This window comes from Corapipo altera, unplaced genomic scaffold (assembly GCF_003945725.1).
Source record: "Corapipo altera isolate COAL_440 unplaced genomic scaffold, ASM394572v1 1, whole genome shotgun sequence".
NCBI lineage: Eukaryota > Metazoa > Chordata > Aves > Passeriformes > Pipridae > Corapipo > Corapipo altera.
The window spans coordinates 39,175,103-39,190,515 of record NW_020884873.1 but is presented as its reverse complement, the minus strand read 5'-3'; the positions used below and the strand labels follow the sequence as shown (position 1 = coordinate 39,190,515).

The window sequence follows — 15,413 nt, the reverse complement described above, 5'->3', positions numbered from 1 at the left end:
GTGACTGTGACCGTGTGCCCGTGCTTGTGTGTGTCTGCGTGACTGTGACTGTCTGTGTGCCTGTGCTTGTGTGTGTCTGTGTGACCGTGTGTCTGCGTGACTGTGACTGTGGCTTGCGCCGGGGTGAGAGCGGCAGCCGGTGCCGCACACGTTCCCTGGACAGCGCGGGGTGCTGTTCCACCTGCAGCCATGTGGCATAACCAGCGGGACGGGTGCGGACGGAGGGATGAGGCCCCGCGCCCCCGGCCCTGCTCACCTTCGCCCCTCCCGCTCTGCGGCGGCGCTTCTCAGCCCGCTCCTCCGCCCACCGCTGCCACCACTGCCGGCCAGTGCGCGCCTCCGCCCCACGACTCTCCTGACTCTCGTTCCACCACACTCCTCCCGCTCTTCAGGAACAGGAGAGAGCAGCCCCTATCCCCGCTCCCTCCCTGGCTCCTGCATCACCTCTCCCCTCTCTCCCTCACCGCCGCGCTCGGGCACGCGCGTTCCCGCTCGCTCGCGCACGAGTGACATCACCCCCGTCCAATCAGCCGCCGCCGCTCCCCGCGCCCCGCTCGGCCCCGCTCGGCCCTGGCGGCCCCGCGCGCGGCCGGGGCGGGGGCGCGCGGGCGGCTGTCAGCCCAGCCCAGCCCAGCCGGGCAAGGACGCGCCGAGCCGAACGGAGCCAGCCGCACCGGGCAGGCGAGGGCTCTCCGAGCCGTCCCCGGTGCGCAGCGGAGGCGAGGTGATAGCCCGGCCGTGCGGCGGCACTGCGCAGGTAGGGCACGGCTCGCTCGGCGGCGGGCGCGGCGATGTCGCCCCCCGCCCGCGCTGCGCAGCGGGGTCCGCGTTAGAGCCGGAGGGACAGGGCAGCGCAGCCCGCGGCACCGCGCGGTCCCGGGGAGGGAGCGGCGCCCCGGTGGGTTCCCCAGCTGCGGGCAGTCGCAACTTTAGCGGTGCGGGCGGCGGGGCCCGGGGGGCTGGGGCAGGTGCGGAGGGCGAGGGAGCCCCGAGCCCCGCACGGCCCGCGGGCGGTACCGGAGCCCGGCTCCTGTGCGGCGGCCGGGGCGGCGGCCCGGCACGGGTGGTCTCTGGGCACGGCAACACTCGGCTCCCGGGCTGCCGAAAGCGGGGCCGCCAGCCCCAGTTAACCCCCGGCGGGTGCCGTCGGCCTGATCGTGGGCTGGCGGGGGGCCGGGATGCTGCCGCAGGGAAAGCCTCGTGCGCCGTTTCCTCTCCGGTTCCTGCAGAGCACGTATCGTTTTTGGCAGCGTGTAGAAAAACGCGTCCGTATCTTGGTCTTGCAGAGCGTCCTTTCAGCACCGCGGTCTGTGCCCGAGCAGCCGCAGCCTCGCGCCGTCCGCTGACTTGTTTGCGTTTTGGATGTGTGTAATGGAGACCGGCTAAAAAGGTGTTGGGTTTTTTTCATTGCACCTTCTTGCAGTAAAAATATTAGCGTTTCACGCTATTTCCCCCTTGTAAAATGCTGATTATGCCGGTTTTCAGTGTCGCTTTTTCGTAAATGTCAGCAATTCAGACAGACTGTCATAACACCTGCTGGTGAGGGCAGAGATGCCATTGCTTGAGCTCCGCTAAAGGCACCTGGAGGCGCTGAGCCTGTCCGAGGTGCAGCGCCTGAGCCGCACCCGAATGAGGGGCTCTTTAGGAATTGCATCTGCTCTATGAAGCGCTGTTTAATTCTGCTTATAAAACCTACCAGAGATTATCTATGCAGTTAATCAACTATGCTCCATTTAGTAATGAAAGTAAACTATGACCTCTGAGCTGCGAATGTTTTCAAGTGTTGTATCCTAGCATACTTATATAACAATATTATAATGTAGTTATATTAAAGCACATAAAATATTTAAAGGTTTCTTAGCGGTTTAAAAATAAACCATTATGTAATTACTGGTCTGTACAACTTAGACAAAAACATGCCTTAAAAATGCAGTCCCCTTTGCAGAGGTGACTGTATCAAAGAAGGTGTTAACAAATATACTTTATTTAGTATCATTCTTTTGTATAAAATTACTTGTAAACCAGAAAAATAACAAACGCAGGACTTGAATTGCATAAGAACAGGGGAAAGCTCTCTGAAAGCACCTGAAGTTATAAAAATTCTCAGGTTTTCTCTTATATGATTAGTATCTTTTAAGTGTCCTTCTTACACTGCACATACTGTAAGAATCCTTTTGAAAGGATGATCTTCGGCCCATATTGTATAGGTAATAATACTCAACCAAAATTTCTTTAGTAAGAACTTTCCTTAATTTTTCCAGAAACTGTTGGTAGTATGAACCTTTTGTTTGGTTGTTCACATTCAAATGTGTGTCATCACCATCAGTTTGTTAGTTTTTGTAGTTGGCATGATAACAAAATATACTTTTTCCGTCCCTAAATTTTGCAAAAAGTAAAAATAACCTAAGCAAAGCACTTCTGTTCTTGTCCATGTTTGTATTATCCTCAATGCTATTCAAAACCAACGAGAGATTTCCAGTTTTACTTCTGACAGATACTAAAAAGTAATGCAACCTCAGCATAGCTTCACAAGTAATGCAAGAACCTACTTGATTTCATAGAATCTTAAACTGAGTGTCTTAAACACCTGTAGAAGAAATCCCACATTATTAAGGTTATGGAACAAAGAGATTTCAAGTGCCTTTTTGAGCATGTCCTTCTGATACATTTTTAACTGCATGATCACATACTATCTTTTTTTTTTTTTCCTACAGGAACCCCTTTCTCATTCACTGCATGGGATAGATGGAGCTCAGTTAACACAATTCAGTATTTTTCATTGATCGTTGTGTGAGCCCATGATTTATTTATTCCATGTTACTCAGCTCTGCTTTGAAGACAGAACTGATAACATCTGTATGGGCTTTGCTAAAGTGCTTATCATTATGTGATCAGAATGCGTCACAAAGAATTATTAGTTTATCAAAATCTACCTAAGATGAGACAAGGCTTTTACAGATGGTGAACAGAGGCACAGAGAGGGTTAGGTGAAAAGTATTTACTCATTTTTCGTGTCCAATTTGAAATATCTACAAGTCTTATAAATATTTTTGCTGAAGTTATACCTGCTGTTGTTTTTTGTAGCAGTCCTGGGTGCTCCACATATCTGAGAGTGAATGGGGAAAAAAAAGGAATTCACAGTTAATAACAAACTATGGAAATTTAGGGTTAAGTGGTGTGCTTGTATGAGAGTGAGAGGGAGGAATGGGGAGAACTACAGAAGGGAGGACTTCAGTCATTAAAGCCTTTGTGGCATATTACGGAGCCCCTGTCTCTTTTTCTTTCTGCAAGCCCTCCCTCAGTCAGTACACATATTCCTGTTCTTCAGTAGATAAGACATGAGTCCTACCTGCATTAGGTTCTGTATCATCTTCATGTGCCTACATGTCCCCTATACTTTATTAAAATATAGAAGATTAAGGGAATTAAAAAAACCCCAACAAACAAAAACCTAAGAAAATGCAGAAGTTAAATTTTCAAAGTAAATTCCTTTTTGTCTTACTGCATTGGACCTACAGTGGTTATCAAGAGGATTGGAAAAGTTGAATCCTTTGCTAAAGCTCTTGAACTTTCACCATTATGACTGATAGCATTAAGAGAGTGCAGTCCCTTTCATGTACAACAGTGGTAAAGCAGAACAGCATAACTTGTAGTGCATTTGCTCAGGTAGTGGAAAAATAGTTTCAGACTGTAGTCCTTTTTGTTCTAGGATTTAGAGAATGTATTGTGGTGGATGAGGGCTGTTGTGACAGTCTTCTGCAAGCACAGTCCTTTTCACGTCACTGTTTCTATGTATCCTAGTGACAGTCTCCTATTCATCCTGTAGCCAGTCTCAATCTTAATTTTTCAAGTGTTCCTGGTATTGACCATTCCAAATTTCAGTTTCTTGTCTCAGTCAGTCCTGTCTCTCCTTGCTTTTTGCCTGTCAGCATTCCTTCCACTTATTTTTCTTTATTCCTTGGAGCTTTCTCCTGTTAATTTGCCACATCAGTCCATTCTCCAGTCACTTCTTCTGTGCTTTTATTTTTGGCATTTTTTTAAAGTAAAAGACCCTTGCTGAAAGAAATAAAAAACCCCTTGTTGTGTTTTTCCTCCATTGTTCCTTTTAAAAATTGAACTCTTGAAGATATTTTTCAATGAGACATGTAGTTTGTTTATATGCACTGGCAGAAAGCAAGGACAGACAGGACACTTTGTCCAAGTTCTAGATAGTTGTAAACATTTGAAATATTGAGCAACCTAAGTAGTCCTAATTATGAAGAGTAATCAGCAATTCTGACTGTACCACATACTGTATTTTTGCTTAGCTAAGTTTAATGTGTTTTTGTGCTGGCAAATTAAATATATGATGATTTGGGTTTTGTTTGGATTCATCCTGAGTTTGTCATTTTATGTTAAAGTTTTGTTATAGCTACTTTAGAGAAATATTTACGAGACTATGTAAGTCTCTCACTGAATTGAGACCTGGATAAAACTGGTGGAGTTACCACTACACCATAGTCATCATCACTTTGCCTACTCTGGCCTCAAATTGGGAGGTCTGGAGACACACCATCTATAACGCTGCTGTTTCCTTTGAGAACACACGCAGGATCACTCTCGAGGAGAAAAGACAATGCAGAAAGAATCGTGTCCTGCAGAATATACCACCTAAGGAGTCTTTCTGCTGTGCCTTTTGCAATCGGACATGTCTATCTCACATTGGCCTCATTAGCTACCAGCGTGCTTGTAACAAACGTGGATAGAGCCTTCCTAAATCTTTGTTCATGAAGCCCGGCCATGATGATGATAGTATTTTGTTTACATGAGATAGTCTTTTTGATGTGATAGAATAGTATTTGCAATAACTTAGTAGCTTTCATGTCTGAAATGAGGGGCATGGTTGAGCTATGGTTTGCACTACAGACTGAAAATTTAATGTGAGACAGTATGTTAAAATAAAGAAATATAAATATATGTGTTTGACAATTTCTTTGTATTTATATAATACTTTTATAATTGACACATAGTGGCCAGATTATACATTGTTACCGTGCAAACAAGTTATCTTGGACATAGATCATGATTTAGTCATGAGATGAGTGATCTTTTTATAGCTTTATTGGAAACTTCCTGCTTTACTACAGACAATTCAATTTTCTCCACTTTAGCAGGAGTTGAACACAAGCGTAACTGTAAGTTGCTGTTGATTCCTGGTCAAGCCAGTATTCAAAGTTGTTATGCATGACCTTAACTTTACTGCTGTATTAGTTTCTGCATGAAATTTGTTTTCTTTTCCATAAAATATGAGTAATGGACTTCAGCTTAATGAGTGCTAAATTTAATTTGTTTGTAAAAATTAAGGAAAGATGTTTATATGTTCAGTTGAGCATTGGAACAGGTTACTCAGGGAAGTTGTGCAGTTTCTCTCCTTGAAAGTTTTAAAGACAAATAGATAAAGCCCCCAGAAACCAGATTAAACGTCTTCACTGACCCTCCTTTGTGCAGGAGGTTGGGCTGGAAGTCTCTTGACGTCCCTTACAATATGAATTATCCTGTGACATTCGGACATCCCTTACAGCCTGAAATATCCTATGACATTATTCTGTCATTCTCTGTGAGAGGGAAACACCAATATACATTCTGAACAGTACTTTCTGAAAGGGGAAGGATAGCTATGCCAGCAGACAAAATATTCAATTCACGAATGAAATATTTGATGTTACAGACTGAATTCCCTTTATAGTTTACATTGGTGATTGTATTTAAATGCACTGCTAGATTTGCTGTGTTCATTAGGTAGGCTTGATGTTATACTATAGGTCTGTTTTAAGGGAGATAAGTAGCTAAGGGAGATTCAGTAGCTTGGTCTGTTAACCTTTGTATGTTGTAGCAAGTCGTAGTACTTAATCTTCTGTTTCATTGGAAGAAAGGATCCCTTTTATTAATACAGCTGTTTTATATTAAGAAACTTGTATTTTTAATACAAAATCTCATACTCTTAATCTGAATGTAAATATTTAAAACGAACACTGAATGATGCTATGTGGAACAAGCTGTTTATGTTGTATCAGTGTTGTTCTTGTTTAAGGTGCTAATCTTTCTGGGAATGATCAATGCTTGCTGAATGAGGTAGATAACTAATTGCCTTGTCTTAAGCAGAGGGATGGGACAATAGAAAACTGGTTCTAACATATCAGCTGCAAGGAGATGGGAAATTTTGGATTCACCATAACTGAGATAGAAGTCCATTTTAAACTTCTGTGTTCTGTAAAACCAATGAGTTTTTGGAGTTCCTGCTTACAATTCAAGTAATATGTGATGCAGTGATGAAAATGTAATTTCTTGAAGGCTGTCTTGATTTTATGTATATCATAAATTCACCTTTCACATATGGTTTTGTTTTTCACAAGGTTTGTTCTTCAGGCTTTTTATGTTCTAGAGTAATCACAGTTTAGGAGAAATAAACCAATTTATTTTATTTCTTCTGTGACAAAAGAGAAACAGCCATATACCATAAATATTTCTGAATGGAAACTTCCTTCTAGGTAACTGTATTTTCAACTAGAATGTGTCCTTTGCCAAGTATTATTAGCAAACTTGTAAAAGTGCCTGCTAGGATAACTTACCTGTTGATAAGGCTTGGTGTTTTTGGAAGTGTGAAGACTCACTGCTGTGAACACTACTGCTGCTGCTAGTAGTACTTTCAGATAAAGCATTTTTTCACTGGGAACATTTTTGACCAAAGCAAAAAGAAAATAAGATAAATGAGAAAGAGCAGCTAGAAATACACATTTTTTGTTTTCTAAATTTCTTCTTCTGAAGAATAAGGCCATCTCTCTTTTGTAGTGTGGCCAAAAGCCCAGCTCCCCTTTCATCAGCAGTCTGCAGTTTACTTCTTTTATAAAAATGAACTTTGGAATATTGAACAGCTTCCACTTCAGATTTTCATCATAAAGGAGCTCCAAGGGACACCAGATCTGTTGAAACAGATCTGGGGAAGCCAGGCATTCTGAAACGCTCTTTTTTGCCCCCTTCTTGTTGTCACTCCGTGAACTTGGTCTTTGCTCTGAATTTTTATTTACCTTTTCTCTCTGATTTTTTGTGACTTTTCAATAATTCAAAAAAACTTCAATATATTTTGAAAAAGTACCCAATTCTGCCACCTAAACTAAGTGTAGCTGTGATATCCCTGGAAAACGCATAAACAGGTCATCACAATGGCAAAAATTAGTCTACAACTTGACTGTAATAGGTTGTTTTTAAAAGTCACAAATTAAAGATGAAAAACTACTGTGAAAGTTCAGCATTAATTAATCTTTAAATATTATGTATAATTTTTGTTTTGATTGCTTTAATTTCTTTCTTTTTATATAACACATAAGAACTCTGCCAGCTATGGTAAAACAAGCAAATAAAAACCAAACAAAACAACTAAAGGATAACTACTGGAACAGTGCCAATGCTGACTTCCATTCTAAACAACTGGGGTGGTAGTTATACTTTGTTTAAACATCTTCCATGTCAGTTTTGCATTAAGTCTTATCAGATGGATACTTTGGTTATGGGTTCTAGTTTTAGATTTATGCTTTTTTTTTTATTTTAGTCACTGTAGGAGAAAAAGTTTATCCTCAGAGTTATGAAGGGAATGCTGAATAAGATCCTAATTTCTTTGGCTCATCGTAATAGTTCACTGCCTCTTTCATTTCTTGGTGTTGATCTGCCTCATTCAAAAGTAGATTTTTGCAAAATTTACTGATGCATTAAATTACAGGAGGTGGTGAATAATTCCTATCACAACCAATTTAACTCATAATTCTTGTCTTTCTATAAAGAGTTTATCACTGTAAGCATAGCACTAGCAGTTTAGATGAAGAATTAATTTCCTTTTAAGTAGTTGATATTTACAAAATAAGAAGCTGGAAAGCATTAGCAAAACCTAATTAAAATAATTTAAAAAATTACTTCATGGAAAAAATACTTAAATATCTTATCTGATATATTGACCATATCCAATGACTATTACGTTAACTTATATTTGTGTACTCAAACATATCTGTATGCAAGGTCTTTCCCCCCATGCACTCCTGTTTGAAAATAGTGAACTGAAGAAGAAAGTTATCTCTATTAAAAATACTCCAAAAATAATAAAAGTGAAGAGAGGCAGATAATCTCCAGTAGGGTGATTTTGAAAAAAATGAGTTTAGAAGTTACTAATTGCATTGTTAAAATGTCAGTGTAAAAACTACTTTGAGTTATTTGCATTGTATTACTGAAATTAACAAGAAAAAAATGTACTTACTTGGTAGTGGATGCTTTTTATTCCTGGGGATTTTCTGCCAATATGTGCAAAAAATGAGTCATTACTGGGGGAATTTTCTTGAACTGAAATATTTCTCCCCGTTTCTTCTTGGAAAAATCATTTTGAGTATGAATCAGGAGCAAGACCAATGTAAATTATCCCTCTGGGATAGTGAAGTGGATAATTGTTTTAAAAATATGAAATAGCTTTTTGTTTTTAATGTGATGTTGATCTGTGTTTTATCAGCTAAGAACACTTGAGATAACTAAAGGTTTTTGAGTGAAAAAGACTTGATTGTGTTTTCATTACCAACAAGTTGTAGGTTCATTTATTAGGCTGTGTGATTACAAAATGGGGCATGGAGGAAAGTGGTATGCTGAGAAGAAGGGTTAATTTGCATTTAGCTGTATAGGTAGAACACAGAAAAAGGTAAATCTGACTAAACTAAGTATTTGTTGTTGTGGAAGTGGGAGATTTTAATCTGCTGCTCAGAATGGCAGAGTCCTACAGAAACTTAAAGACATAAAGAAAGTTTTGTGGTTAAAACAGCCCTAGGTTTATAATAAAGCACAGCTGTTCCCACTTCCGCTCACATTCTTTTATTGTAATACATTCTGTGGGTTCTCTACAAACTAGCTGACCCAGTCTTAAATGTGGTTGAACCATAAAACCTGTTTTGTCTCATTTCTATGAGATCTTGCTTGAAGCGTTCAAAAGATATAAAGACTTTTTTTCCTTCAGAGTGGTTAACTCCAGTCCAATGTGATGTTTGTATCTGAAGTTACAGCAGCTTCATGTAATGCAGACCTTGTCTATGCAGGTACTGAAAGGAAGCACAGAGGTTTGGGAATTTATTTTATTTTATTTATTTTTTACTAGGACAACTCTGAAATAACTATACCTATTATTATTATAAGTATATTACCATATACTTACATATTACCTCAGTTTTATTTACATTCATGTAGCAGGCTTCTGTGACCTACTGAATATTTTTAGCTGATCTACCCTGGCAGTGCTGCTACCATAGTATTTAAACTGACAGTGATTACATAAAGCCTGCAAATAGGCACTAAGGTTTCCCATAAGTATGTTGGGATTTTTTTTTATTATTTTTTTTTAATTATTATTTTTTAAAAAAACGACAGCCCAAACCAGCAAACATCAAGCACTCCTGGTGTGACAAGAAAAGAAGGGAGAGAGTGGAAGGAATATATGTGCCTTTTCGGCCACTGTCAAAAGAATTATAATATGCCACATAAACCAATGAAAACAGGTCAGAATTTACTGCTGTGTTGTTATTTAATACTACCAAAGCACCTACGTATTTTATGTAACAAAACTAATCAACTTTCAGATATTCTTTGCAGACCAACTTGAAGAAGAACCAGTGGATTAATATAAGCACAGTAAAGGATATAGAGCACCTTGAAATGTAATTTTTATTTCATCAGTTTAGCACCTGTCTCTAGAGTCCCTTGCTCAGCTTAGCACTCTTGTAGGTAGAATTATTTTGATACTTGTTTGTGACTGAACTAAAGCACTCCAAACATGCAGGATAATCTTGGCCTATTTTTCAAGGATTTTCATGTTTAATGAGATATTAATCTTTTTTTATAGATACCAAATCCCTTTATAAATGTTTCCAAATAAAGGTAATCTTTCTTATTTGGCATATTATACATATTTTTGCATGTATTTGTGACTTAACTATGTATAATTGGACCATTTTGAGGGAGGAGTTGTATTCTACCAATTAATTTCTATTTCAATATGTGGGGAGGTGGGGGCACTTAAAAGGTTGAGCTTTTGAGTTGCAAAGTTTTGCCTTATTGGATGTAGATAAGTAGAGGCATCTGTATTCAAATTTTTCAGTCAGTCAGATCAAGGAGGCTGCTTTAGAAGACAGCTGAAAGCAATGAAGGAATCCTTCACAGATTTAAAGTCATTCTCCAGAATTTTAGGTTTAAATGTTTAATCAGTGCAATGTGATATGAAAGCAGAAATATTTGTTGCAGACTTTTAGAAATATTCTCTCAGGATTTTACAGAGTGTTGCAAGTAGTGTTTTGATTAGATTTCTTTTTTTTTTAATTCTGACTGCAGAAGTGAATAAAAACATTACTGTGTCTCTTTTTTCTCTGTGGGTCTAGTGACAGTTGGCAGGTGCTGGCTTCCAGTAAGTGAGAGTTTTGAAGTTGCACAGCTTGGTAATTGGCATAGAAATTTAGTAAGAAAATTGCCTCCTTCTCTTATGCTACAATACAGGCTTTCTAAGACAAGTCATTTTTCTTTTCCAGAGAAAATCAGCCATTATTAAATTTTCTCAAAGAAAGAGTGCATACATGTAGGCAGCATGAGGAAGAAGTACTTGTCCTCCAAAGGGCTTGTGTCACTAAAAGCCGACAGCTCAGTCTCACCTATATTTTTGAAAACCAGTGCAAGAATGTTTGGAAGTTGAAGTGGGTGCCAGTTGGGAAAAACTTTAGGGATACCTCTGTGAAATGAGTGGCAAAAGATAATACTGTACAAGGAAAAAAGTTGTCAATCTGCATTTACGCACAGAATGGCTTCTTTCCCCCCCTCATTAAAAATAACATTTCTATAGTGTGCATATGAAAATATGATTCTTTACTCCTTCATTTTTCTTTCGCTTCTTTGGTTATTTAGTTTTTTTGTTTGTTTTTTTTCTTGCTTTTGGTTTGGTTGGTTTTTTTTAATGGAGCAAAGTGCAGTGAAAGGTGAGTTGTTTTGTGAGATATTACTGCTGAAAGACACTTAAAAGTGTATTTAGCTTTAAACAGTTTTTGAAGATTGTTTCAGTGTGTATGGGTACAAATCATAGTGCACTTAAAGCAAGAATTACAGAATTCACAGAAATCTGTCATTCTGTGAGACTTGTAGAGTCCCTTCATGCATCAGATACAAGATCTGAGCTGGTCATGTCTTATGGTTTGTAGTATCTTTTCTTAATAAAAGCCTAAAACTCCATTTATTTGAGTATATTGTTGGAGACAAATTGTATAAAGAACAAGACCACATGTTGAAAAAAATACATTATTCTGCAGGGTAGTGTGTGTCAGGGTGAGCAGGAGACTGGTCCTGATCTCGTTTAGAGCATCTAAACATGTTTGTAAATTCTCTTTTCCATGATGGGGGAGTGAGTCAGAGAAAGGTATTCCAATGAAAATGTATTAGAATCACTTTTATTAATTAATCTTTTATTATGACTAGAATAAGTGTTATTAAAAGCAGATAACTATTTGCATGGTATATTTGCTTATTTCCTCCCCCTGTTCTCACCCCCACAGGCACACACTATCACACAGACACTGCAACACACGCGTCACTCCCAGTCCAGCCCAGCTGTTCACTCACCAGGGAGCTGCACTGGTGTGACCATGGCCTCTGGGCAGGTGTGCAGGGAGTCCTTCACAGGTCCCAGGTTTCCTCAGCAGCACATGCAGAGCTGGTGTCTCTGCACTGCTGCCACTGGCACCTTGGATATGGACTGAGCTGCACAGCCCCCTCGCTGGCACTGGCATGGCCTGGTGGCCTTACACATGCTCAGCATGCTCTGAGTCTTTCATTCTTGAAGATACAGCAGGACAACAAATCTTCATACCTTGTTAGTCTTTGACAGACTTTTACACCTTCTCAACACATACGTTTCTCTTTTCAGTTTGCTCTTTTCTCCTGCCTGTCACTTGTCCACACTTACAGCTTCCATTTACAGAAACTTCCAGCAATACGGCTTTTATGACAACACAAGTCTTGTACTGGTACTTTATCGTGAAACTGCAGTGGGATATTATTGACCTGTGAAACACTCTTCTCAACTTTCTCTCTATCTTTTATATTTGGAATTTAATTGTAATCAGTTTGAATTTTGAAATTTCTTTTCATATTCTGATTTACTTCAATGGAGGTTTTGTTATTTGTTCCAACTGGGTGCAAATTCAGTTCCATTTTCCAATTCTTATAAAAATAGTAACAAAAATGACAATTTTATCCAACTTTTGTTATGCAATTCCAGTGAGAATGTATGTATTATAACTAAGTGAACTATTTCTGCAGAAGTAGTCGTCTTTATTTCAAGATTGTCCTTCCCCTTTCTCAATCCCAGATATTATTTTTTACCTTTTACCAGAGTTCCATAATTCAGATTTCTGCTGTTGAAACTCGTTTTACAATGAAACTTTCCAGCTGATGTTGAAACTGGAGAGAAGTTAGATCTAGTGGTTTCCTATAACTTTAAGGTATGTTGCACCCTCTGCAGGTTTTGTAATTCCAAAAAGAAAGCTTTATGGATTTCCACTGTGATTAGCTGGTTATTAGGTCCGACACTTAATCACAAGCGTGGAAGTGTGCATTGGGAATAATTTAGCTGGGGAGTGGCACTGACATAAAACTGTTTTAATGAGCTTTATCTGCAGACAACTTTGAAGATGAGAAGTAATTTACATAACATTTTATTTTGTCCACAAAGGGTTTATTAATTCAGCTTTTTAGCTGCTATAATTGGACATCTTTCCAAGTACTATTTGTTCACTGCAAGTAAGATGAAAAGATCTGACCTGTAAACGTGAAGAGCGCCACAATTACTATTCTGTCAATGCTATTCAATATTTTTCTATCAAATACTTTTACTACCTAAAGTTATTTCCATATATTATATTTCTACATGCCTGAACAATATTTGAACCCTCTCCTAATGGGATTCCCTTTATAATCTACTGTCGTATTTGCTTGGAGGTCACTCCAGGTATCTTCATAGATTCTTAAGCACTATATATAGTGTTGGCATTATACAGAAATTGTTGCCAAATACCTCTGAAATTGTTGGGTTAACAGAACCCTCTAACACTGCATTTTTAGTGATAGAAAGCAAGGCATTACTTTATTCATAGCTCTGGGGTGCATCTTTGGGCAACAAAATCTTGGCCTCCACACAGATGCAGATTCTAAGCTTTTTTACCTATTTATTCATTTTTAAAAAATTAATGTTCATCGATTCTAAATTACATAATTTTCTTTCATTAATTAATATTCTATCTTCTATTGGTCATGGATTTCTCTCTTTCTATGCTAATTAGTCTTTTTTAGTCTTTTTTAGTATCGTTTTCCTCTGGTAGGGACTTTCTAACTCATTACTAAGTCTTTTTTAGCAGTTTCTTTATCTTCTGGTTTCTGCAAAATGTCTTTGTGGTCCGTAAATTCTGTATTCCAGATGTCCAACTTCAACAATAAATCTTTCTTTCCCAGACTTTGTTTATTGACACATATCAAGGTTAGCTTAACAGAGTTTACAGTTTCAGTATTTTTTCCAAACTGTGTTCTCACAATGGCAGCTTATGTTAAATTCTGCTGAATGCTAGCTAGAAGTGATGTAAGGCCTATCACACCACTTACGATTAATTAAAACAGCTAACTGAAAGGTTAATTAAAACCATTAAAAAAATTAGAAAAGTTATATAATTTCCAGCAAACTTGTAATATCCCATCAGATGATCTCTGAGTTTCCTCGTGTAGTAATCTATTACTTTCCATGGATAGATATGTAGAACAAGGATGAAATAGTTTATCATTCTGCAAAAGCCATTTAACTGTCTCTATGTTGATTTGTCTGCAAATGGAAGAAGAATTTTTTAAATACTGCTTATGATCTAATACTTTTCATTTCTGAGGCTTCCTAAAGGCATCTCAAATACTTAAGAATGCAGGTAAATTTAGGTTCTGCTTTTCACCTCTGAAAAAAGCTGAGTTTCTTGTCACTTGGCAGTAGACATCAAGCTAGTTGGATTTACCACTTTAGAAGACAGGTATGTTATGCCTCTGCTTTTTGGTGTCTGTGGGTGCTTAGTATTTTATATATCCTTTTGATATAGACTAAAACATAGAGTGATGTTTTAATTTAATTTCAAGATTCTTAATTACCTGAACATTTCATTTGGCTCTGATATGTACCTTCGAGCATATTGGCTGCAGATTGTTTGCTTGATGGCTTCCCTATGTGGGGTTGTCAATTTCATGTGATGAACAGCTCAGTAATTTTGGAGGCATTCCATACTTTGTAACTGTACAGTGAATTGGAATCCCATTAAATATTAATTAAAAAAAATGTAGTTCAGGTTCTTTAGGATTCACTAAACTGTATTTTTAAACGGCATGTTTATAATTCCAAATCTAGTAATAATTTTTTAAGAACCAGCAAGTAAATTAGACAATTAGATTTAATGAAATGTAAATAAAAACTGTGTTCTCTCAGGAACTTAGTATCTATGTCTGTCATATTTTGGGTTTTATTTTTGTCCCGAATGTTTATGCTAATGTAACTAAACAATTTGAATTTGTCACCACTGTTACCATAGACATCTTAAGAATAAATATTTGAATACTTGAGATTGTAGTAAATAAAAAAAAAATTACATTTATTATTTTAGATCCATAGAATCATTGAGGTTGGAAAAGACCTTTAAGATCATGAAGTCCAACCATAAACCTAACACAGCCAAGTCCACCACTGAGCCATGTCCATAAGTACCCCATCTACATACATTTTAAGTATCTCCAGGGATGGTGGCACAATCGCTTCCCTGGGCAGCCTGTTCCAGTGCTTGACAACTCTTTTGGTGAAGACATATACCCAATGTAAACCTCCTAAATGAGACCACTTCCTCTTGTTCTATTGCTTGTTACATAGAAGAGACTTGACACCCACGTTGTTACAGGTAGTTAGGTAGTCCTCAGCAGTAAGGTCTCCCCTCAGCCTCCTTTTCTCCAGGCTAAACATCCCCAGTTCCCTCAGTCACTCCTCGTAGGACTTCTACTCCAGATCCTTCACCAGCTTTATTGCCCTTCTCTGGACACACTCCAGCACCTCAATGTCTTCCTTGCGGTGAGAAGCCCCAAACTGAACACAGGATTCGAGGTACGGCCTCACCAGCGCTGAGCACAGGGGGACAATCACTGCCCTGGGCCTGCTGGCCACACTATTGCTGATACAGGCCACGATGCCGTTGGTCTTCTTACTACTAAAGACTGAGGCAAAAAGGGCATTAAGTAATTCAGCCTTTTCCTCATCCTTTGTCACTGTTTCTGCCCACATCCAGTAAAGGATAGAGAGTCTCCTT

At 38.9% G+C, this 15,413-nt stretch overlaps 1 protein-coding gene across 1 annotated transcript in view; it reads left to right on the top strand.

Moving 5' to 3' along the window:
* Positions 1 to 619: 619 nt before the first annotated feature.
* CNTN1 (contactin 1) overlaps positions 620 to 15,413 on the top strand; it is a 243,206-nt gene continuing 228,412 nt past the window's right edge. Inside the window, exon 1 of the mRNA XM_027659979.1 lies at positions 620 to 757. The gene's annotated coding sequence lies outside the window, so the exon portion shown is untranslated. The remainder of the gene's footprint in view (positions 758 to 15,413) is intronic.